The sequence below is a fragment of the Salmo salar genome, chromosome ssa21 (genome assembly GCF_905237065.1).
Source record: "Salmo salar chromosome ssa21, Ssal_v3.1, whole genome shotgun sequence".
Classification (NCBI taxonomy): Eukaryota; Metazoa; Chordata; class Actinopteri; order Salmoniformes; family Salmonidae; genus Salmo; species Salmo salar.
The window spans coordinates 31,117,465-31,143,221 of NC_059462.1; the positions used below are offsets into that span (position 1 = coordinate 31,117,465).

Genomic DNA, 25,757 nt, shown 5'->3' on the forward strand with positions numbered 1-25,757 from the left:
ATTATTTTGAACCAAACCAACATTTGTTATTGAAGTAGAAGTCCTGGGAGTGCATTCTGACGAAGAACAGGAAAGGTAATCAAACTTTTCTAATAGTAAATCGGAGTTTGGTGAGGGTCAAACTTGGTGGGTGTCAAAATAGCTAGCCTGTGATGGCGTGCTATCTACTCAGAATATTGCAAAATGTGCTTTCACCGAAAAGCTATTTTAAAATCGGACATAGCGAGTGCATAAAGGAGTTCTGTATCTATAATTCTTAAAATAATTGTTATGTTTTTTTGAACGTTTATCGTGAGTAATTTAGTAAATTCACCGGAAGTGTTCGGTGGGAATGCTAGTTCTGAACGTCACATGCTAATGTAAAAAGCTGGTTTTTGATATAAATATGAACGTGATTGAACAAAACATGCATGTATTGTATAACATAATGTCCTAGGCGTGTCATCTGATGAAGATCATCAAAGGTTAGTGCTGCATTTAGCTGTGGTTTTGTTTTTTGTGACATTATATGCTAGCTTGAAAAATGGGTGTCTGATTATTTCTGGCTGGGTACTCTGCTGACATAATCTAATGTTTTGCTTTCGCTGTAAAGCCTTTTTGAAATCGGACAGTGTGGTTAGATAATGGAGAGTCTTGTCTTTAAAATGGTGTAAAATAGTCATATGTTTGAAAAATGGAAGTTTTTGTATTTTTGAGGAATTTGTAATTCGCGCCACGCCTATCATTGGATATTGGAGCAGGTGTTCCGCTAGCGGAACGTCTAGATGTAAGAGGTTTTAACCTCTCTAGGGTATGTGGGATGAAATTGTCCCACCTACTCAACAGCCAGTGGAATCCCGTGGCGCGTTATTCAAATACCTTAGAAATGCTATTACTTCAATTTCTCAAAGCGTCCCACCTAGCCCATAGAGGTTAATTCAGGAAACGGTAATTCATTAAACAAACTTTTTTTGTGGTGTCCCAAGTTACTAATGAGTTAATTGTTACACGATAAATTGAATCACATAATTAAACACTGTGAATTGATTTGATAAAATAGCCAACATCAAATTAATGGTAGTCACGTCACAACATTGGAGAGACTTGTTAATAGCTGTGCAGTGACGTTCCCTATTCACCCTAACAGAGTTTGAGAGGATCTGCAGAGAAGAATGGGAGAAACTCCCCAAATACAGGTGTGCCAAGCTTGTAGAGTCATACCAAGGAATACTTGAGGCTGTATTCGCAGCCAAAGGTGCTTCAACAAAGTACTGAGTAAAGGGTCTGAAAACTTATGTAAATGTAATATTTTTTATAACTTTGTAAAAATGTCTAAAAACCTGTTTTAGCTTTGTCATTATGGGGTATTATGTGTTGATTATGAGGCACAAAATGTTTATAAATCAATTTTAGAATAAGGCTGTAACGTAACAAAATGTGGAAAAAGTCAAGGGGTCTGAATACTTTCAGAATTCACTGTATGTTCACATAGTGTAGAAGTGCAGAGGGGGAGAAACAGGAAGAAAGGATTAGGGTTAGACACACAGACCTCTTTACTGAGGATAGAAGTGTCTGCAGACGAAACTTTGTGTTTTTCTGTGTTGCTGTGTGTTTCTATGGATTGTTGCTCTGCCTTAGTGAAAGCTGTTGGTGCTCCAGTTTTAGGACAGGTACAGTAGGTGACTTTGATCTTGCCAGGAGAGGACACTCTGAAGGCTGGACCTCTTGGAAGACTCCCCATGTGCTCCAGGATCCTGTTCAACAGCTGAAGGAGAGACGGGGCAAGGCTGGGTTAGGACAGGAGACTTAAGAGACTGTTCAGTTAAAGGTGAAAGGTCAGTGTTGAGGTGCCTTCTCGTCCGTGCCTCCGAAATCTGCCTTGTACCACTTAGAGATCTGTCTGAGACTAACCTCTCACTTCCCAGAATCCACCACACAGCCTTCATCGGTCACCAGGAAAGCCTCGGCCGCCGTGCGCAGCTGACTATCGATGTCCTGATTTGTCAGAGAGGACATCATGTGGCTTTACTCACACAACTCCATTTTCAGAAAATACTGATCCTGGTCTTTAAAACAAATTCATCTGTGCCACTACATGTACAGTATTTGCAGTGTAAAACCCCAGTATGTTACCTGTGGAGTCTATGTTTTGATGGGTGGACAGTTCTTAGCTTCACAATTCCGAGCAAAATGGATTAGAGGCTCAGCGTCTGGGAGAGCCACCTAGTGGACAAGCAGAAATCAACCACAATCACCAATGAAAAAACGAATTTTACCAGTAAATCAGAGAAATAAATGGAGCCAGAGGAATGATAATGAGTTGAGCAGTTTATTCTGTCCAGATGAGTAGTGTACCTGTAAGCGAGGTTCAGTCTAAGAGAAGGGCCTGAGAAGCTGTGCGACGCCATTTCTGTTCCCCTCAAAACTCCGTTCTCTATGTCCTGCAGCTTGAATACCTCTCCCCCGATCAGGCAGCTCACGCAGATAAAGAACTACAAACAACACACAGTACCAAATAAATGTCATTGCTAAACAGAGTATTATTTGTTGTCTTTCACACAATCCTAGATGGTTCTCTTACCCTGGATCTCTGCCACATGTTGGTTGTGGCTCCCAGCCGGAGGTGTCCGTGGAGGACCGGAGCATTGTAGGTGTTGATGAAGAAGGCTAGTTTCTCCTCTCTGGTCAGAGATAGCAGCTCTACTCTCTGTAGCTGAACAGCCAGCTCACAGTAGCACTCAAACACTGGGCTCAGGGACATGGCCTTGTAGTCCACACACTGAACGGACATACACCTATTAGAGTAAAACTGTCATCTCATAATAAATGTGTTGTACTAGAGGGTTCAGTTTGTTCAGTGTGGCTGTTACCTTTCCTTCAGCAGAGAGACACTTTGAAAACTTCAGGAACTTATCCCTCCGAATGGCAGACAACTCAGCAGTTGAGAGAGAGAAAGAAGACACGTCTATATTGAATAAAAATAGAAATGCAACATGCAACAACTTCAAAGATTTTGCTGAGTTACAGTTCATAGAAGGAACTCTGTCAATTTAAATAAATTCCTTAGGCCCTAATCTATGGATTTCACATGACTGGGAATACAGATATACACATGTTGGTCACAGATAGGGGCATGCATCAGAAGACCAGTCAGTATCTGGCGTGACCACCATTTGCCTCATGTGACCACCATTTGCCTCATAGAGTTGATCAGGCTGTTGATTGTGGCCCGTGGAATGTTGTCCTACTCATTTTCAATGGCTGTGCAAAGTTTCTGGATATTGGCGGGAACTGGAACATGCTGTCGTACACGTCAATCCAGAGCATCCCAAACCTGCTCAATGGTTGACATGCCTGGTGAGTATGCAGGACATGGAAGAACTGGTACATTTTCAGCGTCCAGGAATTGTGTACAGATCCTTGCGACATGGTCGCTGTGCATTATCATGCTGAAATATGAGGTGCCGGTGACAGATGAAAGGCACGACAATGAGCCTCCAGGATCTCGTCAAGGTATCTCTGTGCATTCAAATTGCCATCGCTAAAATTAAATTGTGTTCGTTGTGTATAGTTTATGTCTGCCCATACCATAACCCCACCGCCACCATGGAGCACTCTGTTCACAAAGTTGACATCAGCAAACCGCTCTCCCACACGACGCCGGCACGTGGTCTGCTGTTGTGAGGCGGTTGGACGTACTTCCAAATTCTATGAAATTACGTTGGAAGCGGCTTGTGGTAGAGAAATTAACATTCAATTCTCTGGCAACAGTTCTGGTGAATATTCCTGCATTCAGCATGCCAATTGCCACTTGAGACATCTGTGGCATTGTTTTGTGTGACAAAACGGCACATTTTAGAATTGTCTTTTATTGTCCCCAGCCCAAGGTGCAAATGTGTAATGATCATGCTGTTTTATCAGCTTCTTGATATGCCACACCTGTCAGGTGGATGGATTATCTTGGCATAGGATAAATGCTCACTAACAGGGATGTAAACACATTTGTGGACAATATTTGACAGAAATAAGCTTTTTGTGCATATGGAATTGTATTTCTATCATTAATTATCAACAAAAAAAAGATAATGAGCACAGGTCCTAACTAGGAAAGACAATCTGTTCCAGAAGTTATTTTCTAATGCAAGACAAGAAGAGGCATGCAGAAATGCCAGACTCATGCAATGCCAGAGACACACACACACACACACACACACACACACACACACACACACACACACACACACACACACACACACACACACACACACACACACACACACTCACACTTGTGTGTATAACTAGCAAAAATAGAAACTCCAAGTGGGATTTATCTGAAAGTGCCTAAACAACCTAAGAGCAAGCACAAGTGGGTGTGCCAAGGAAAAGCTCCCTAGTAGGGAGAAACCTTGAGGACAACCAGACTCTCAAGAGGGAGTCCTACCTACCCTGTAAAGGGGAGCATGCAGCAGTCTGTCCTGCATTCAGGGCTGAGTGAGGGTCATGTTCCATCAGCCTGTACAGCCTGTCACTCACTCCAAACCCCTGCCCTGCCTTGGCCATGCCCACCATGTACTTCTTGTCCAGTAACACCTGCCCAGTCTCACACACCTTAGTTCTCGCTGCCAGAGTCTGAGAATTTGAATCATAGAGTAAGAATCATAGAATAGAATCATAGAATTAGAATTTGTGTGTAGAATCTAGGAATGTCTGTATACTAATTTTAATTCCATGACTGCAGGAGGACTTACCCATGCCCCTATCTTCCTGCAGCTAGCCAACCAGCTGTGCTCCTGTGAAGCTGTTTCTGCACATGCTCAGTCCCCTCCACTGATATCCAAACACATCGCTCCGCTTGAGCTCTTCTATCACGTCCGCTAACGCATCCCTCTCACACTTAAACTCTGAGGAGAATGCACACAAGGCTTTCACTGGGGGATACAGTTAAAAAGAGTCAATCCTCTCCTGTTTGAATGGATGCCACTCACCAGACACCAATACTACAGGAATGTGTAAGAGCAAATGGTTGGAGCAATTGAGAAATGCTTCATTCATATTTCTCTACAGTGCAGCTATGAAATATAATATGTATTTCTTACTCTCTAGTCTCTATGAATGTATTTTATGGACATGAGTGGTTACACGGGAGCCTATAACTCAGATACACATATTAGAGCCGGGCAGAGAGGCCAGGTGCTGGCTGGTCTGGGGCTATCAGGTAACACTGATCCACTGTCTGCATGGGCTGTGGTGACAAGAGATGGGCACACACACCCACACACAGCTGCTGGGGATGCTGAAACAAAACCAGCCTGTCTCTCATGCAGCAAACTCCAACATTCCAGACAGACAGGCAGCCAGCCAGCCACTTCTTCCCAGGTCTTATGACTCTGATATTACAGCTGGTATTCCAACAGTAGCATGTGCAAATAGGTCTGTTCCATGATTAAAACTAGAGGGAGACTAGATTAGTCTCGCTACGAGGGTCTGGCCTGAATGACGACCAGAGAAGAAGAGGTCTTTTAGAGCAGGGTTTCCAAAACTCGGTCCTCGGTTTTCAATGACAACACCTTTGTGGTGCGTCTTCCATTTAAACAGGTGTTAGGAGACGCAGATAGCTAATTAGCACAGGTAGTCCACTCTGTCTTCCATCTGTTTTCTGTAAACAAGTGCTGTAACATGGAAATATGGGAGTGTGGGAACCCTAACCCTTTAAAAGTGTGTATCAATTATTCCTTTTGTTTAAAAAAAAAAAATTCTCACTGATATGAAAGATAAGGTCCATATGCTCAGACCGTTCAGACCGAGCGTTGAGGCTCTTAACAAAACTCCCCATACAGAAGACGCCTTCAACCAATGACACTTATGTGTAATGTAATAGAACACGATAAAGGGCTAGCTAGCATAAGGGATTCTATTTGTTAGAGCAACGTTGTTAGTTTTCCTACAAGCCTCTCATTCTAATAGTAATATTTCATATTCTCACACAAATCACTGTATATGCATTACATATTGGCTAATAGAGAAAAAACTATTCTTTGTGCCGATGTAAAAGTGGGATGGGGAGTACTCAGCAGGGTCTGTAGAATCTATATGGTGTCAATCAACCTGGTCTCAGAGCATTTCGTATGATTCTGTATGTAAACCCAAGACACTCCATTTAGTATATGTTACATTTCATATGGTATGTATTAATTTGTGGATGTCCATCACCCATTTTGTATGATATGTTAAGAATTACAATTTGTATTATATGTTATGAATTTGCAAAATGTGCAATATGTTACGAATTCTAGCTAGGTGGCTAATGTATGCTAGCTGGCTAATGTTAGCTAGGCTAGGGGTTAGGGTTAAGGTTAGGGTTATGTTGAGGAGTTATATTAAGGTTAGGGTTGGGGGAAAGGTTAGACCCCAAAAATGTCATCATATTACTCCAGTGCTAGCCTTTTAACACTGGCTTCCTGTTAAGGCTAGGGCTGATTTCAAGGTTTTACTGCTAACCTACAAAGCGTTACATGGGCTTGCTCCTACCTATCTATCTGATTTGGTCCTGCCGTACATACCTACACGTACGCTACAGTCACAAGACGCAGGCCTCCTTACTGTCCCTAGAATTTCTAAGCAAACAGCTGGAGGCAGGGCTTTCTCATATAGAGCTACATTTTTATGGAATGGTCTGCCTATCCATGTGAGAGATGTAGACTCGGTCTCAACCTTTAAGTCTTTATTCAAGACTCATCTCTTCAGTAGGTCCTATGATCGAGTGTAGTCTGGCCCAGGGGTGTGAAGGTGAACGGAAAGGCACTGGAGCGACGAACCGCCCTTGCTGCCAGTTCCCCTCTCTCCACTGGGATTCTCTGCCTCTAACCCTATTACGGGGGCTGAGTCACTGGCTTACTGGTGCTCATCCATGCCGTCCCAAGGAGGGGGCATTACTTGAGTGGGTTGAGTCACTGACGTGATCTTCCTGTCCGGGTTGGCTCCCCCCTCGGGTTCGTGCCGTGGGGGAGATCTTCGTGGGCTGTACTCGGTCTTGTCTCAGTGTAGTAGGTTGGTGGTTGAAGATATCCTTCTAGTGGTGTGGGGGCTGTGCTTTGGCAAAGTGGGTGGGGTTATATCCTGTCTGTTTGGCCCTGTCCGGGGGTATCGTCGGACATGGCCACAGTGTTTCCCGACCCCTCCTGTCTCAGCCTCCAGTATTTATGCTGCAATAGTTTATGTTTCGGGGGGCTAGGGTCAGTCTGTTATATCTGGAGTATTTCTCCTGTCTTATCCGGTGTCCTGTGTGAATTTAAGTATGCTCCCTCTAATTATCTCTCTCTCTTCTTTTCTCTCTCTCTTTCTCTCTCTCTTTCTCTCTTCTCTCGGAGGACCTGAGCCCTAGGACCATGCATCAGGACTACCTGGCCTGATGACTCCTTGCTGACCCCAGTCCACCTGGTCATGCTGCTGCTCCAGTTTCAACTGTTCTGCCTGCGGCTATGGAACCCTGACCTGTTCACTGGACGTGCTACCTTGTCCTGGACCTGCTGTTTTGGACTCTCTCTCTACCGCACCTGCTGTCTCTAACTCTGAATGATTGGCTATGAAAAGCCAACTGACATTTACACCTGAGGTGCTGACCTGTTGCACCCTCTACAACCACTGTGATTATTATTATCTGACCTTTCTGGCCATCTATGAACGTTTGAACACCTTGACCATATTCTGTTATAATCTCCACCTGGCATAGCCAGAAGAGGACTGGCCACTCCTCAGAGCCTGGTTCCTCTCTTGGTTTCTTCCTAGGTTCTGGTCTTTCTAGGGAGTTTTTCCTAGCTACCGTGCTTCTACATCTGCATTGCTTGCTGTTTGGGGTTTTAGGCTGAGTTTCTGTACAGCACTTTGTGACATCAGCTGATTTAAAAAGGGCTTAATGAATTAATTTGATTGATTGATGGATAGCTATAAGGGTTAGGGTTAGCTAACATGCTAAGTAGTTTCAAAGTAGCTAAAAATTAATAAGTACTTGAAAAGCTGCTAATTAGATCAAATAAAAGTTGTCCGTGATGAGTTTCGACCTTGCAACTGTTGGGTTGCTGGACATTTGCATTATACGCCAACCCATCCATCCCGACCAGGCACCCAATTTCGTTTTTGCCTTAAGTAAGCATCTGTCTTATGTAACCATATCAAAGGTAACATATACAAGTTTCAGTGTGCAGGTTTTAACGTTACGTCTAGTCTATGAGACCAGGCTGATATCTTCGGTGTCTTGACTTTTGATTGAGCTGCACCACTGACACTTCCTCATACAAACTCTTGGCTACATCAGGATGAAAATCAGAAGCAGGTTCTTTATCCTCAAAGTGTGTACATTTTGCATTTTAAGTTTGCAGTCTGGGGGTCGTCTCTGAGCAGTTGACATTCCCTCATTTAAACTATCCACAGGTGATAGACTTTGAACCTCAGCATCATTTACATTCTCTGTTTGTACCATTCTGTTTAATTTATTCTTGTTGTCACTAGCAATGGAATGTAGAAATGTGTCACATTAATATAGGTATGACAGTCCATCATTGTTCCAGTCTTTGAAGCAGTTGGCTTCTTAATTAATCCCCTGCTAATAATCTGTATTTGGCACTTCCATTAGCGCAAGGCGAGAGTGCATGAAAGTTGTGTATGGAATGCCATTTTATACACCCCTTTTTGTTTTTCCAACTGATGCTCAACACAAAAACAGTCAATTAATGTATTGTTTTGGAATTAATATGACATGCAGGATTAAATGTAGGCATTACAAGAAAGACCCAGTAATAACCAGCAGGCTGTTCGACACGGCCCCCTGAAAAACTGAACATATTTGGTTAGTAGAACCTCAACTGAGTATTTTCCACCCCAGTTTACTTGAGATAGGTACTGTAGTAACGTTTTCTCTTTACCAGTGTGCAGTGACTAAAATATGAAATCACATTACTATGCTTTTGGGCCACGTACACTAAGGTCAGGGCTCTGTGCAGGCCAGTCAAGTTCTTCCTCACCGATCTTGACAAACCATTTCTGTATGGACCTTGCTCTGTGCACTGGAGCATTGTCATGCTGAAACAGTAAAGGGCCTTCCCCAAACTGTTGCCACAAAGTTGGAAGCACAGAATTGTCAAAAATGTCATTGTATGCTGTAGCATTGAGATTTCCCTTCAATGGACTAAGGGGCCTAGCCTGAACCACGAAAACAGCCCCAGACCATTATTCCTCCTCCACCAAACTTTACAGTTGTTACTATGCACTTGGGCAGGTAGTGTTCTCCTGAAATCTGCCAAACCCATATTTGTCTATTGGACTGCCAGATGGTGAAGCGTGATTCATCACTCCAAAGAACAGTTCTTATGCTGACATTGCTTCCAGAGGCAGTTTGGAACTTGGTAGTGAGTGTTGCAACCGAGGACAGACGATTTTACGCACTATGCACTTCTAGCAGGGCAGACATTTGACGAACTGACTTGTTGGAAAGGTGGCATCCTATGATGGTGCCACATTGAAAGTCCCTGAGCTCTTCAGTAAGGCCATTCTACTGCCAATGTTTGTCTATGGAGATTGCATGGCTGTGTGCCCGATTTTATACACCTGTCAGCAACGGGGGTGGCTGAAATAGCCAAATCCACTAATTTGAAGGTGTGTCCACACACTTTAGTATATATAGTGTATTTGCCACATATTGTGACAACATAACGTTCTAAAAGTGTAGCTGTCCATGGTGCTGATATTTGTCTCACTGTTCATTTGTCAACATAAACCTTCCTGTGACCTAGCTTTTCTTTCAAACACACCTGTTTTGTTTTCTAGGGACTCTAGTGAGTAGACTGGACCCTGGTTTTATGGACACACAATCAATAATTTTTCCTATTTTCTTGCCTGCCGAAATTCGCCCCCACCTTCTATTTTGGGATTGCAAGACCTGGCACACTTCAGAATAATTTTTGGTCACCTATCATGCCCTCTGATGTGTGCCACAGGAAGTATTAGACTCTAGTCACAAAAGGAAGTGGGTATTTCAGAAATAATAGTTTTCAGAGCCCTCTACTGATCTTTCTACCCATCCCTCAATCCCCCATCCCATCCTGCTTTTCCCTCTTATGGCTTTTCCTATAATTTTCTTTTACACTTTTTCTGTCTTAGTTTTTAAGAATGTAGGTACAGTAGTAATAATAAAATAATTTTTTATTTCACCTTTATTTCACCAGGTAGGCTAGTTGAGAACAAGTTCTCATTTACAACTGCGACCTGGCCAAGATAAAGCACAGCAGTTTGACACTTACAACGACACAGAGTTACGCATGGAATAAACAAACATACAGTCAATAATAGAGTAGAAAAAATAAAAATCTATATACAGTGAGTGCAAATGAGGTAAGATAAGGGAGGTAAGGCAATAAATAGGCCATGGTGGCAAAGTAATTACAATATAGCAATTAGACACTGGAATGGTAGATTCATTTGCAAGTAGAGATATTGGGGTGCAAAGGAGCAAGATAAATAAATAAATACAGTATGGGGATGAGGTAGTTGGATAGGCTGTTTACAGATGGGCTATGTACAGGTGCAGTGATCTGTGAGCTGCTCTGACAGCTGGTGCTTAAAGCTAGTGGGTGAGATATGGGTCTCCAGCTTCATTGATTTTTGCAGTTCGTTCCAGTCATTGGCAGCAGAGAACTGGAAGGAAAGGCGGCCAAAGGAGGAATTGGCTTTGGGGGTGACCAGTGAGATATACCTGCTGGAGCGTGTGCTACGGGTGGGTGCTGCTATGGTGACCAGTGAGCTGAGATAAGGCGGGGCTTTACCTAGCAGAGACTTGTAGATGACCTGGAGCCAGTGGGTTTGGCGACAAGTATGAAGCAATGGCCAGCCAACGAGAGCGTACAGGTCACAGTGGTGGGTAATATGTGGGGCTTTGGTGACAAAATGGATGGCACTGTGATAAACTGCATCCAATTTGTTGAGTAGAGTGTTGGAGGCTATTTTATAGATGACATCGCCGAAGTCGAGGATCGGTAGGATGGTCAGTTTTACGAGGGTATGTTTGGCAGCATGAGTGAAGGATGCTTTGTTGCAAAATAGGAAGCCAATTCCAGATTTAATTTTGGATTGGAGATGCTTAATTTGAGTCTGGAAGGAGAGTTTACAGTCTAGCCAGACATAATAACAATAATAAATCTAATATTTGTACTCTGGGCGAAGAAGAAAGTTCAAATATATAAGTCAACATGAGTGCATATCCATAATCACAGTAAACTGTTATAATAAACGAAAAAAATAAATGTATAATAGTATAATAAACAAAACTATGACTGAATGCGCCTCCAGGAAAAATACCCTCCCCAATTGGTCCCTTCGCCCTCAATAGGACATCCCCAGCACCCCCACCATCCCCACCAACCCTCAATAGGACACCCCCAGCACATCCAACATCACCATCAACCTCCCCCCACCCCCCCCCACCCCTCAACCACAAAACAAATATATACCAAGATATACAGTTGAAGTCAGAAGTTTACATACACTTAAAGGTTGGAGTAATTAAAACTTATTTTTCAACCACTCCACAAATTTCTTGTTAACAAACTATAGTTTTCGCAAGTCGGTTAGGACATCTACTTTGGGCATGACGCAAGTCATTTTTCCAACAATTGTTTACAGACAGATTATTTCACTTATAATTCACTGTATCACAATTCCAGTGGGTCAGAAGTTCACATACACTAAGTTGACTGTGCCTTTAAGGAGCTTGGAAAATTCCAGAAAATGATGTCATGGCTTTAGAAGCTTCTGATAGGATAATTGACATAATTTGAGTCAATTGGAGGTGTACCTGTAGATGTATTTCAAGGCCTACCTTCAAAATCAGTGCCTCTTTGCTTGACATCATGGGAATATCAAAAAAATTGTAGACCTCCACAAGTCTGGTTCATCCTTGGGAGCAATTTCCAAATGCCTTAAGGTACCACGTTCAACTGTACAAACAATAGTATGCAAGTATAAACACCATGGGACCACACAGATGTCATACCGCTCAGGAAGGAGAAGTATTCGGTCTCCTAGAGATGAACGTACTTTGGTGCGAAAAGTGCAAATCAATCCCAGAACAACAGCAAAGGACCTTGTGAAGATGCTGGAAGAAGATGCTGGAGGTATGAAAGTATGTATAGCCACAGTAAAACAAGTCCTATATCAACATAACTTGAAAGGCTGCTCAGCAAGGAAGAAGCCACTGCTTCAAAACCGCCATAAAAAAGCCAAACTATGGTTTGCAACTGCACATGGGGACAAAGATTGTACTTTTTTGAGAAATGTTCTCTGGTCTGATGAAACAAAAATAGAGCTGTTAGGCCATAATGACCATCGTTATGTTTGGAGGAAGAAGGGGGAGCCTTGCAAGCCGAAGAACACCATCCCAACCGTGAAGCACGGGGGTGGCAGCATCATGTTGTGGGGGTGCATTGCTGCAGGAGGGACTGGTGCACTTCACAAAATAGATGGTATCATGAGGTAGGAAAATTATTATCTCAAGACATCTGTCAGGAAGGTAAAGCTTGGTTGCAAATGGGTCTTCCAAATGAACAATGACCCCAAGCATACTTCCAAAGTTGTGGCAAAATGGTTTAAGGACAACAAAGTCAAGGTATTGGAGTGGTCATCACAAGCCCTGACCTCAATCCTATAGAAAATTTGTGGGCAGAACTGAAAAAGCGTGTGCGAGCAAGGAGGCCTACAAACCTGACTCAGTTACACCAGCTCTGTCAGGAGGAGTGGGCCAAAATTCACCCAACTTATTGTGGGAAGCTTGTGGAAGGCTACCCGAAGTATTTGACCCAAGTTAAACAATTTAAAGGCAATTCTACCAAATACTGTGAGTGTATGTCAACTTCTGACCCACGGGGAATGTGATGAACGAAATAAAAGCTGAAATAAATCATTCTCTCTGCTATTATTCTGACATTTCACATTCTTAAAATAAAGTGGTGATCCTTACTGACCTAAGACAAGGAATTCTTACTAGGATTAAATGTCAGGAATTTTGAAAAACTTAGTTTAAATGTATTTGTCTAAGGTATATGTAAATTTCCGACTTTAACTGTAAATGGTAACTGTGTTACTCAACTTTACTATTTTTGTAACGATCGTCCAAAGGAGTAGACCAAGGTGCAGCGTGGTGAGTATTTCTCTTATTATTTATTATAAATCAGAACACTAAAACAAAATCATAAACAAATGACAAACGACCATCACGTCTTGCAGGCTATAACAAGCAGTACAAAAATAAGATCCCACAACTACAGGTGGGGAAAGGCTGCCTAAGTATGATTCCTAATCAGAGACAACAATAGACAGCTCCTTCTGATTAGGAACCATAATCGGCTCAACACAAAGAAATAGACACCATAAAATGCCCACCCCACCCCACACCCTGACCTAACCACATAGAGAAACAAACCGTCTCTCTCAGGTCAGGGCGTGACAGTACCCCCCCCCAAAGGTGCGGACTCCTGGCCTCAAACCTGAACCTATAGGGGAGGGTCCGGGTGGGCATCTAATACTTGGCGGCGGCTCTGGTTCGGGGCGTAGCCCCCTCACCACCCGCTGATCCCCCCGCTTCTGTGTCGCCGGAGGAACCAGACCGTGGATCATTGCCGGAGGCTTAGGACCGCCAACTGCCACTGAGGACTCTGGGCTGAAGGCCGCCGCTGAAGACTCTGGGCTGCAGATCGCCGTTGAAGACTCTGGGCTGCAGACCGCCATTGAAGACTCTGGGCTGCAGACTGCCATTGAAGACTCTGGGCTGCAGACCGCCATTGAAGACTGGGCTGAGGAGCGTCACTGGAGGCTCCGGACTGAGGAGCTTCACTGGAGGCTCCGGACTGAGGAGCGTCGCCGGAGGCTCCGGATTGAGGAGCGTCGCCGGAGGCTCCGGAGTGAGAAGCGTTGCCGGAGGCTCCGGACTGGAGAGCGTCGTTGTAGGTTCCAGACTAGGGACCGTTGTTGCAGGCTCCATGCCTTGGATTATCAATACAGGTTCCGTGCCATGGATCATCACTGGAGGCTTTGTGCCATGGATCATCACTGGAGGCTTTGTGCCATAGATCATCTCTACAGGTGCCGGGCCATGGATTATCCCTACAGGCTCCGGGCCATGGATCATCACTAGAGGCTTCGGACCATAGATTATCACTGGAGGCTTTATTCGTGGAGCTGGAACAGGTCTCACCGGACTGGAGAGACGCACTGAGGACCGAGTGCTCAAAGCAGGCACTGGCCGTACTGGGCTATGGAGGCGTACTGGAGGAAGAGTGCGAGAAGCAGGCACAGGACGCACTGGGCTATGGTGGCGCACTGGAGGGAGAGTGCGCGGAGCAGGCACAGGACGTACTGGGCTATGGAGGCGCACTGGAAGTCTGGAGCTTAGGGCTGGCACACCCCGTCCTGGCTGGATGGTTATTTTCGCCCAGCAAGGGCGGAGCGCTGGTACAGGACGAACTGTGCTGCGCTGGTGAACGGGGGTACCATGTGTAGAGCAGGCGCAGGATAACCTGGGCCGAAGAGACGCACTGGAGACCAGATACGCTGAGCCGGCGCACTTCTTCCTGGCTGACGGCCAACTCTAGCACGGCAACGATGAGGAGCTTGTACCGAGCGCACCAGGCTGTGAGTGCGCATGGGCGACACAGTGTGCATCACCGCATACCACGGTGCTTGTTCAGTCACTCGCTCCCCATGGTAAGCACGGGGAGTTGGCTCAGGTCTTAAAACCGCCTTAGCCAATCTACCCGTGTGCCCCCCCGCCAAAACAAATTTTGGCGCTGCCTCTCAGGCCTCCATTGTTGCCTTGCCTGTCGATCTCGTTGCTGTAACTCCCTCGCTGCTTCCACCTGTTCCCATGGGAGGCGATCCCTTCCGGCCTGGATCTCCTCCCATGTCCAGGATCCTTTGCGATCCAGGACGTCCTCCCATGTCCAATCATCCTGCTTGGTCCTTTGCACGCTGCTTGGTCCTTTGGTGGTGGGATCTTCTGTAACGATCGTCCAAAGGAGTAGACTAAGGTGCAGCGTGGTGAGTGTTCATCTTATTATTTATTATAAATCAGAACACTAAAACAAAATCATAAACAAATGACAAAAGACCGTCACGTCTTGCAGGCTATAACAAGCAGTACAAAAATAAGATTCCACAACTACAGGTGGGGAAAGGCTGCCTAAGTATGATTTCTAATCAGAGACAACGATAGACAGCTGCCTCTGATTAGGAACCATACTCAGCTCAACACAAAGAAATAGACACCCTAGAAAGCCCACCCCCCACCCTGACCTAACCACATAGAGAAACAAACCGTCTCTCTCAGGTCAGGGCGTGACCATTTTTTAAAATGTCTTCAGCTTTCTAATAGTTATTTCCCCCTTTACTCCCCCTTTTTTGCATCCTGTAGCACAAACTCAAAAAAGTTCTGGGACACTGTAAAGTCCATGGAGACTAAGAGCACCTCCTTCCAGCTGCCCACTGCACTGAGGCTAGGAAACACTGTCACCACCAATAAATCCACTATAATTAAGAATTTCAATAATCTTTCTACGGCTGGCCATGCTTTCCACCTGGCTACGCCTACCTCGGTCAACAGCCCTGCACACCCCCACAGCAACTCGCCCAAGCCTCCCCAATTTCTCCTTCACCCAAATCCAGATAGCTGATGTTCCGAAAGAGCTGCAAAATCTGGACGCTTACAAATCAGCCGGGCTAGACAATCTGGACCCTCTCTTTCTAAAATTATCTCCCGAAATGGTTGCAACCCCTATTACTAGCCTGTTCAACCTCTCATTCGTATCATCTGTGATACCCAAAGATTGGAAAGCAGCCGCGGTCATCCCCCTCTTCAAAGGGGGAGACACTCTAGACCCAAACTGCTACAGACCTATATCTATCCTACCCTGCCTTTCTAAGGTCTTCGAAAGCCAAGTTAACAAACAGATCACCGACCATTTCGAATCCCGCTGTAACTTCTCCGCAATCTGGTTTCAGAGCTGGTCATGGGTGCACCTCAGCCACGCTCAAAGTCCTAAAGGATATCATAAACGCCATCAATCAGAGACAATACTGTGCAGCCGTATTCATCGACCTGGCCAAGGCTTTCGTCTCTGTCAATCACCACATTCTTATCGGCATACTCAACAGCCTTGGTTTCTCAAATGATTGCCTCGCCTGGTTCAACAACTACTTCTCTGATGGAGTTCAGTGTGTGAAATCGGAGGGCCTGTTGTCCGGACCTCTGGCAGTCTCTATGGGGGTGCCACAGGGATCAATTCTCAGGCCGACTCTCTTCTCTGTATACATCAATGATGTCGCTCTTGCTGCTGGGGATTCTCCGATCCACCTCTACACAGACGACACCATTCTGTATACTTCTGTCCCTTCTTTGGACACTGTGTTAACTAACCTCCAAACAAGCTTCAATGCCATACAATTCTCCTTCCGTGGCCTCCAACTGCTCTTAAATGCAAGTAAAACTAAATACATGTTCTTCAACCGATCACTGCCCGCACCTGCCCGCCCGTCCAGCATCACTACTCTGGACGGTTCTGACTTAGAATATGTGGACAACTACAAATTCCTAGGTGTCTGGTTAGACTGTAAACTCTCCTTCCAGAATTACATTAAACATCTCCAATCCAAAATTAAATCTAGAATTGGCTTCCTATTTCGCAACAAAGCATCCTTCACGCATGATGCCAAACATACCCTCGTAAAACTGACCATCCTACCGATTCTCGACTTCAGCGATGTAATTTACAAAAGAGCCTCCAACACTCTACTCAACAAACTGGATGCAGTTTATCACAGTGCCATCCATTTTGCCACCAAAGCCCCATATATTACCCACCACTGCGACCTGTACGCTCTCGTTGGCTGGCCCTCGCTTCATACTCGTCGCCAAACCCACTGGGTCCAGGTTATCTTCAAGTCTTTACTAGGTAAAGCCCCGCCTTATCTCAGCTCACTGGTCACCATAGCAGCACCCATCCATATCATGCGCTCCAGCAGGTATATCTCACTGGTCACCCCCAATGCCAATTCCGCCACCTTTCCTTCCAGTTCTCTGACTGGAACAAACTGCAAAAATCAATGAAGCTGGAGACACATATCTCCCTCACTAGCTTTAAGCACCAGCTGTCAGAGCAGCTCACAGATCACTGCACCTGTACATAGTCCATCTGTAAACAGCCCATCCAACTACCTCATCCCCATACTAAATTTATTTATCTTTCTCCTTTGCACTCCAGTATCTCTACTTGCACATTCATCTTCTGCACATCTACCATTCCAGTGTTTAACCTGTTAGGTCTAGGGGGCAGTATTGACACGGCTGGATAAAAAACGTACCCGATTTAATCTGGTTACTACTCCTGCCCAGTAACTAGAATATGCATATAATTATTGGCTTTGGATAGAAAACACCCTAAAGTTTCTAAAACTGTTTGAATGGTGTCTGTGAGTATAACAGAACTCATATGGCAGGCAAAAACCTGAGAAGATTTCATGCAGGAAGTGGCCTGTCTGACAAGGTGTCGTTCTTCTTGTCTCTGTTTATTGAAGAGTGAGGATCTTAGCTGTCCCGTGACACTTCCTACGGCTGCCATAGGCTCTCAGAAGGCGGCAAAATGCTGAATCGTGGCTTTGCAGGCTCTGGCTGAAACAAAGTAGCGCGTTTGGGTAGTGGCTGGTTACAGTACTGTGAGACTCAGGCTCGTGCCCGCGTCGACCGAAAGCTTTGTTTTCTTTCCTCTGTTTAGCTAAATGGACATTCCCGGTCTGAATATTATCGCTTTTTTACGAGAAAAATGGCATAAAAATTGATTTTAAACAGCGGTTGACATGCATCGAAGTACGGTAATGGAATATTTCGATTTTTTTTGTCACGAATTGCGCCATGTGCGCGACCCTGATTTACCATTTTGGATAGTTTCTGGAACGCACGAACAAAACGCCGCTATTCGGATATAACAATGGATTATTTTGGACCAAACCAACATTTGTTATTGAAGTAGCAGTCCTGGGAGTGCATTCTGACGAAGACAACAAAAGGTAATCAAACTTTTGTAATAGTAAATCTGATATTGGTGAGTGCTAAACTTCCCGGGTGTCTAAATAGCTAGCCCGTGATGGCTGGGCTATGAACTTAGAATATTGCAAAATGTGCTTTCACCAAAAAGCTATTTTAAAATCGGACATATCGAGTGCATAGAGGAGTTCTGTATCTATAATTCTTAAAATAATTGTTATGCTTTTTGTGAACGTTTATCGTGAGTAATTTAGTAAATTGTTAGTGAATTCGGCGGAAGTTTGCGGGGGGTATGCTAGTTCTGAACGTCACATGCTAATGTAAAAAGCTGTTTTTTGATATAAATATGAACTTGATTGAACAAAACATGCATGTATTGTATAACATAATGTCCTAGGGTTGTCATCTGATGAAGATCATCAAAGGTTAGTGCTGCATTTAGCTGTCTTCTGGGTTTTTGTGACATTATATGCTAGCTTGAAAAATGGGTGTCTGATTATTTCTGGCTTGGTACTCTGCTGACATAATCTAATGTTTTGCTTTCGTTGTAAAGCCTTTTTGAAATCGGACAGTGTGATTAGATTAACGAGAGTCTTGTCTTTAAATAGCTGTAAAATAGTCATATGTTTGAGAAATTGAAGTAATAGGATTTTTAAGGTATTTGAAAATCGCGCCACTGGATTAGACTGGCTGTTGCGTAGGTGGGATGAATTCGTCCCGCCTAGCCCAGAGAGGTTAATTGCTATATTGTAATTACTTCACCACCATGGCCTATTTATTGCCTTACCTCCCTTATCTTCATCGGGGTAGGGGCCAGTATTTTCACGTCCGGATGAAAAGCGTGCCCAGAGTAAACTGCCCAAAAGCCCAAAAGCTAGAATATGCATATAATTAGTACATGTGGATAGAAAACACTCTGAAGTTTCGAAAACTGTTTGAATGATGTCTGTGAGTAAAACAGAACTCATATGGCAGGCAAAAACCTGAGAAACAATCCAACCAGGAAGTGTGGAAGGTTTGTAGTTTTTCAAGTGATTGCCTATCCAATATACAGTGTCTATGGGGTCATATTGCACTTCCTAAGGCTTCCACTAGATGTCAACAGTCTTTAGAACGTTGCTTCAGGCTTCTACTGTGAATGGGGAGCGAATAAGGGCTGTTTGTATCAGGTGTCTGGCTGTAGGCCATTAGTTTAGTCATGCGCGCGGCCATGAGCACGAGCTCAGTTCTCTTTCCTTTATGAAGACAAAGGAATTGTCCGGTTGGAATATTTTTGAAGATTTATGATAAAAACATCCTAAAGATTGATTCTACACATCGTTTGACATTTTTCTACAAACTGTAATAGAACTTTTTGGACTTTTCGTCTGGACTCTAGTGCGTGTGCCTTCTGCATTTGGAATAGTGAACCTAACGTGCGAACAAAATGGAGGTATTTGGACATAAAGATTAACTTAATCGAACAAAACAAACATTTATTGTGGAACTGGGATTCCTGGGAGTGCATTCCGATGAAGATCATCAAAGGTAAGTGAATATTTATAATGCTATTTCTGACTTCTGTTGACTCCACAACATGGCAGGTATCTGTGTGGCTTGTTTTGGTGACTGTGCGCTGTACTCAGATTATTGCAAGGTGTGCTTTCGCCGTAAAGCTTTTTTGAAATCTGACACAACGGTTGCATTAAGGAGTAGTTTATCTTTAATTCTATGCATAACAGTTGTATATTTTATCAACGTTTATGGTGAGTATTTCTGTAAATTGATGTGCTCATTCACTGGAAGTTTTGGAGGCAAAACATTTCTGAACATTACACGCCAATATAAAATGGGGTTTATGGATATAAATATGAACTTTATCGAGCAAAACATACATGTATTGTGTTACATGAAGTCCTATGAGTGCCATCTGATGAAGATCAAAGGTTAGTGATTCATTTTAGCTGTATTTCTGGTTTTTGTGACGTCTCTCTTTGCTTGGAAAATGGCTGTGTGGTTTTTCTTGTCTAGGTGCTGTCCTAACATAATCTAATGGTATGCTTTCGCCGTAAAGCCTTTTTGAAATCGGACACTGTGGTTGGATTAACGAGAAGTTTCTTTAAAATGGTGTATAATAGAGGTCGACCGATTAATCGGAATGGCCGATTAATTAGGGCAGATTTCAAGTTTTCATAACAATCGGAAATCGGTATTTTTGGATGCTGATTTGGCTGTTTTATTTTATTTTTATTTTTAGACCTTTATTTAACTAGGCAAGTCAGTTAAGAACACATTCACATTTTCAATGATGGCCTAGGAACAGTGGGTTAACTGCCTTGTTCAGGGGTAGAACGACAGATTTTTACCTTGTCAGCTCGGGGATTCAGTCTTCCAACCTTACGGTTAACTAGTAAGAAGCCAAGGTAAGTTGCTAGCTAGCATTAAACTTATCTTATAAAAAACTATCATAATCACTAGTTAACTACACATGGTTGATGATATTACTAGTTTATCTAGCCTGTCCTGCGTTGCATATAATCGCTTAGGTACACGTTGCTCCAACCATAAACATCAATGCCTTTCTTAAAATCAATACACAAGTATATCTTTTTAAACCTGCATATGTAGTTAATATTGCCTGCTAAGATTAATTTATTTTAACTAGGGAAAATGTGTCACTTCTCTTGCAAACAGAGTCAGGGTATATGCAGCAGTTTGGGCCGCCTGTGTTGTTGCAAACTGTGAAGACTATTTCTTCCTAACAAAGACAGCCGACTTCGCCAAACGGAGGATGATTTAACAAAAGCGCATTTGCGAAAAAAGCACAATCGTTGCACGACTGTACCTAACCATAAACATCAATGCCTTTCTTAAAATCAATACACAGAAGTATATATTTTTAAACCTGCATATTTAGCTAAAAGAAATCCAGGTTAGCAGGCAATATTAAACAGGTGAAATTGTGTCATTTTGCGTTCATTGCACGCAGTCAGGTTATATGCAACAGTTTGGGCCGCCTGGCTCGTTGCGAACTAATTAGCCAGAATTTTACGTAATTATGACATAACATTGAAGGTTTAGACTTAGGGATGCCACCCGTTAGATAAAATACGGAACGGTTCTGTATTTCACTGTGTCACAGAATAAGTCGTACTCATCGTTGAAAATGTCATACATGAGAGAGACGGACCAAGGCGCAGCGGAAGTGTGGACACTCATGTTTCTTTAATTAACAAAACAAGTAAAGTATCCACTGGAAAAACAAAACCATGAACAGGACTCACAACATGACAGTGCAGCAGGCTAAACCAAAAAAAGCAGTGCTCACAACAATTCCCCACAAATGACAAACACAAACACACCCTAATATATGGGACTCTCAATCAAAGGCAAATAGACAACACCTGCTTTCAACTGAAAGTCCCAACCCCAATTAACCAAAACATAGAAACAAACACACTAGACTAAACATAGAATACATGAAAACCAAACAGTGCCCAAAAACCCCGGAATGCTTAAATCAAATGCCCCTTCAACAAACACACCACCCCGAACCACATAAAACTAATACCCTCTGCCACGTCCTGACCAAACTACAATACTAATTAACCTTATACTGGCCAGGACGTGACACACTGACAGGAAAAAGGTGTTGTTTTTGAGATGATAGTTTCTGGATTCGATCATATTAATGACCTAAGGCTCGTATTTCTGTGTGTTATTATGTTATAATTATGTCTATGATTTGATAGAGCAGTCTGACTGAGCGGTGGTAGGCAGCAGCAGGCTCGTAAGCATTCATTCAAAACAGAACTTTCGTGTGTTTTGCCAGCAGCTCTTCGCAATGCACTGCACTGTTTATGACTTCAAGCCTATCAACTCCCAAGATTAGGCTGGTGTAACCGATGTGAAATGGCTAGCAAGTTAGCCGGGTGCGCGCTAATAGCGTTTCAAACGTCACTCGCTCTGAGACTTGGAGTAGTTGTTCCCCTTGCTCTGCATGGGTAACGCTGCGTCGAGGGTGGCTGTTGTCAATGTGTTCCTGGTTCGAGCCCAGGTAGGAGCGAGGAGAGGGACGGAAGCTATACTGTTACACTGGCAATACTAAAGTGCCTATAAGAACATCCAATAGTCAAAGGTAAATGAAATACAAATCGTATAGAGAGAAATAGTCCTATAATTCCTATAATAACTACAACCTAAAACTTCTTACCTGGGAATATTGAAGACTCATGTTACAAGGAACCACCAGCTTTCATATGTTCTCATGTTCTGAGCAAGGAACTTAAACGTTAGCTTTTTTACATGTCACATATTGCACTTTTACTTTCTTCTCCAACACTTTGTTTTTGCATGATTTAAACCAAATTGAACATGTTTCATTATTTATTTGAGGCTAAATTGATTTTATTGATGTATTATATTAAGTTAAAATAAGTGTTCATTCAGTATTGTTGTAATTGTCATTATTACAAATAAATAAAAAGTAAAAAAATCGGCCGATTAATCGGTATCGGGGGTGTTGGCCACCCAATAATCGGTATCGGCATCGGCGTTGAAAAATCATAATCGGTCGACCTCTAGTGTATAATACTTGTATGTGTGAGAAATTTGAATTATGAGATTTTTGTTGTTTTGAATTTGGCGCTCTGCTATTTCACTGGCTGTTAGCGAGTGGGACGGTAGCGTCCCACAAACCCCAGACAAGTTATCTTACCTCATTTGCACACAATGTATATAGACTTTTTTTCTACTGTATTATTGACTGTATGTTTGTTTATTCCATGTGTAACTCTGTGTTGTTGTATGTGTCAAACGGCTTTGCTTTATCTTGGCCAGGTCGCAGTTGTAAATTAGAACTTGTTCTCAACTAGCCTACCTGGTTAAATAAAGGTGAAATAAAAATAAAAAATAAATAAGAAAATATAAAATAAATGTCTGCAATGCTCTGGCGATCTGAAGAAGTCTCTGCTCACCGTACCATCCCCAGACAAATAGATTGGTCGAATGGATGAACTGGACAATACAGAGGTGTAAGCAACATCTGTAGACTGATGTTATAACATATTTAACAGGCAGTAGTGGTTTTGAGATAATCAATTGTAATGTTCTAAAAACTTTCACATTCTAAGAATAACTTGTGTCATATCATTTTCTATTCAATCATATTTTCAGATCCATCTCTAAATTAGTGGACCAAAAACCAAAAGAGTGGGACAAGCACCTTGATGCCGCAATGTTTGGTTTAAGAACCAAGAATCAAATGACAACAAAATACTCCCCCTTCTGCCTGATGTTTGGTAGAAAGGCTCGCTACCCATCAGAGGTTCCAGAACATTACAGGGTTGGTGTACATCATTTTACATTCTAGTTGATTTGAGAAGTGCAGACTGTATCTTTGTAAGTTTAAATTAATATCAGAAATGTATGTTATAGATTGACAGCAGTGTCGAGGAGGTCTTGGCAGTGGAAGACTTAACAGAACATATGCTGAAGCTCAATGAGGTTCTCCAGACTGCCATGGACAACACTGCTGAGGTCCAGAGGAAATCCTCCAAAAAAACAAAAGACACAGTGCCAAAACTTAATGTGGGTGACAGAGTGTGGAGGGTAAATATCTGAAGCCAGCAGAGGAACGGGGGCAAGCTAGATCCCAACTATCTCGGCCCATATACGATTTGAGGTCTTGAAGGGAAAAGGGTGGACTTGGAAGATGACAAGGGTGTTATCTTCCCTAAAACAAGCGTGGATCACCTGAGGCCTCATGTAGAGGAGACTCCTCCGATCCCTCATAAAATAAAATCAGCAGCCTCCAGAACCACCACACCAGCAGGTGCAGCCTCCACAGCCACTATACCAACAGCCTTCATCTCCAAAACCACCACACCAGCAGGTGCAGCCTCCACAGCCACCACACCAACAGCCTCCTCCTCCAAAACCACCACACCAGTAGGTGCAGCCTCCACAGCCACCACACCTGCGGCCTCCACCTCCACAGCCACCACACCAGCAGGTGCAGGCTCCACAACCACCACACCAGTGGCCTCCACCTCCACAGACACCACACCAGCAGGTGCAGCTTCCACAGCCACCACACCAACAGCCTCCTCCTCCAAAACCACCACACCAGTAGGTGCAGCCTCCACAGCCACCACACCTGCGGCCTCCACCTCCACAGCCACCACACCAGCAGGTGCAGCCTCCACAACCACCACACCAGTGGCCTCCACCTCCACAGCCACCACACCAGCTGCCTCCGCCTCCTCAGCCACCACACCAGCAGCAGCAGCAGCAGCTACTGATATAAACAAATGTATGTATGTAATCTTGTCAGATTGATTCATTTATATATCTCAGTACACATACAGGTACATTTCTCCAGGTGTTGCAGAGGCTTGGGGAGGAAAAGATGTATATGTGCTGTTGTCTAGAATCGGCCGATATAAAATATTTTATCAGGATCTCCACAGAACTGGTCCAAATATGGAGCTGGAAAGTGAGGTAAAACTGTGTTGCACATACAGTATATGTAAACACTGTATGTGTGTGATTAATCTGTGTATTTATAAGGAAAACCTAAATTGTTGTTTTTCCATGTTAGAGATTTACCTTCATTGTCTTTCTTTTTTTCTGTCATACCATCAATGCTTACATGTTCCATCTGGTGCAGAATTTTAATAGGCAGTCAACCGAGCAAACTTTCTACATTGACACCTTTGAAATGACTGGCATTTGGGGGAGCAAGAAATCAAAATTATTCTCATAATATCATGAAATTATATTATATGTTATATTTGACCGATTTTGATCTCAAGCAACTGTATACTTGCTCTTTTAAATGTCAGATTTATCCAATGATGTACAAGTACATTATTGGCATCATCAATAAACACAACCACTGGACTGTGACAGTAAGAGCCGCCAAGGCAGTACTAAGAACTAAGAAATGCATTCATAATACGGAATATACAGGTGAACACATACATATGTAAAATGTGTGTGTTCCACATGTGTGTATTTATGTGTGTGTTCGATGTGTCTGTCTGTCTGTCTGTCTGTCTGTCTGTCTGTCTGTCTGTCTGTCTGTCTGTCTGTCTGTCTGTCTGTCTGTCTGTCTGTCTGTCTGTCTGTCTGTCTGTCTGTCTGTCTGTCTGTCTGTCTGTCTGTCTGTCTGTCTGTCTGTCTGTCTGTCTGTCTGTCTGTCTGTCTGTCTAAACTTGAAACGTTATGCTGCCATCCCAGAAGAGGGCTCTGTTCCTCGACCCAATGGGGGAAAGTGCCAGAAAGATAAAAAAGACTGACAAAAAAAAAAAAACTGCTTTACATTTTTTTTTAAATACAATGGAATCAATAAAGTCTTTGAAATGCTATACTGTTATTAATCTCTATATTGTAATCAGTAAAGTGTTTCAAAATGCTGTACTTGTAGTAACATACATGTTCAGATCATTCCTGAGAGAGAAGGGGTGTAATATCTCCAGATGGGCGTGTGGTACCCTTCCTCACCCATGCCAACAACATATTACTTCTTGTGGGGTCTTTGCCTTGAAAGTAAGTATGAGAGTATAAGTAATGTACAATTAACCTACTGAAAGTATACTGACTAAAAGGCAAAACAGAACTGTCAAATGATATTATAGCTGTGTCGTTGTATACTTGTGAATTAGAATCATAAGTGTAACATCATTTTGTTGCGTAAAACTGAAATGCCCATCAACTTTTT

The 25,757-nt window shown here is 43.2% G+C and overlaps 1 pseudogene; it reads right to left on the reverse strand.

Moving 5' to 3' along the window:
• Positions 1–1,613: 1,613 nt before the first annotated feature.
• On the reverse strand, positions 1,614–24,671 carry LOC106582033 (uncharacterized; annotated as a pseudogene).
• Between the last annotated feature and the right edge of the window lie 1,086 nt (positions 24,672–25,757).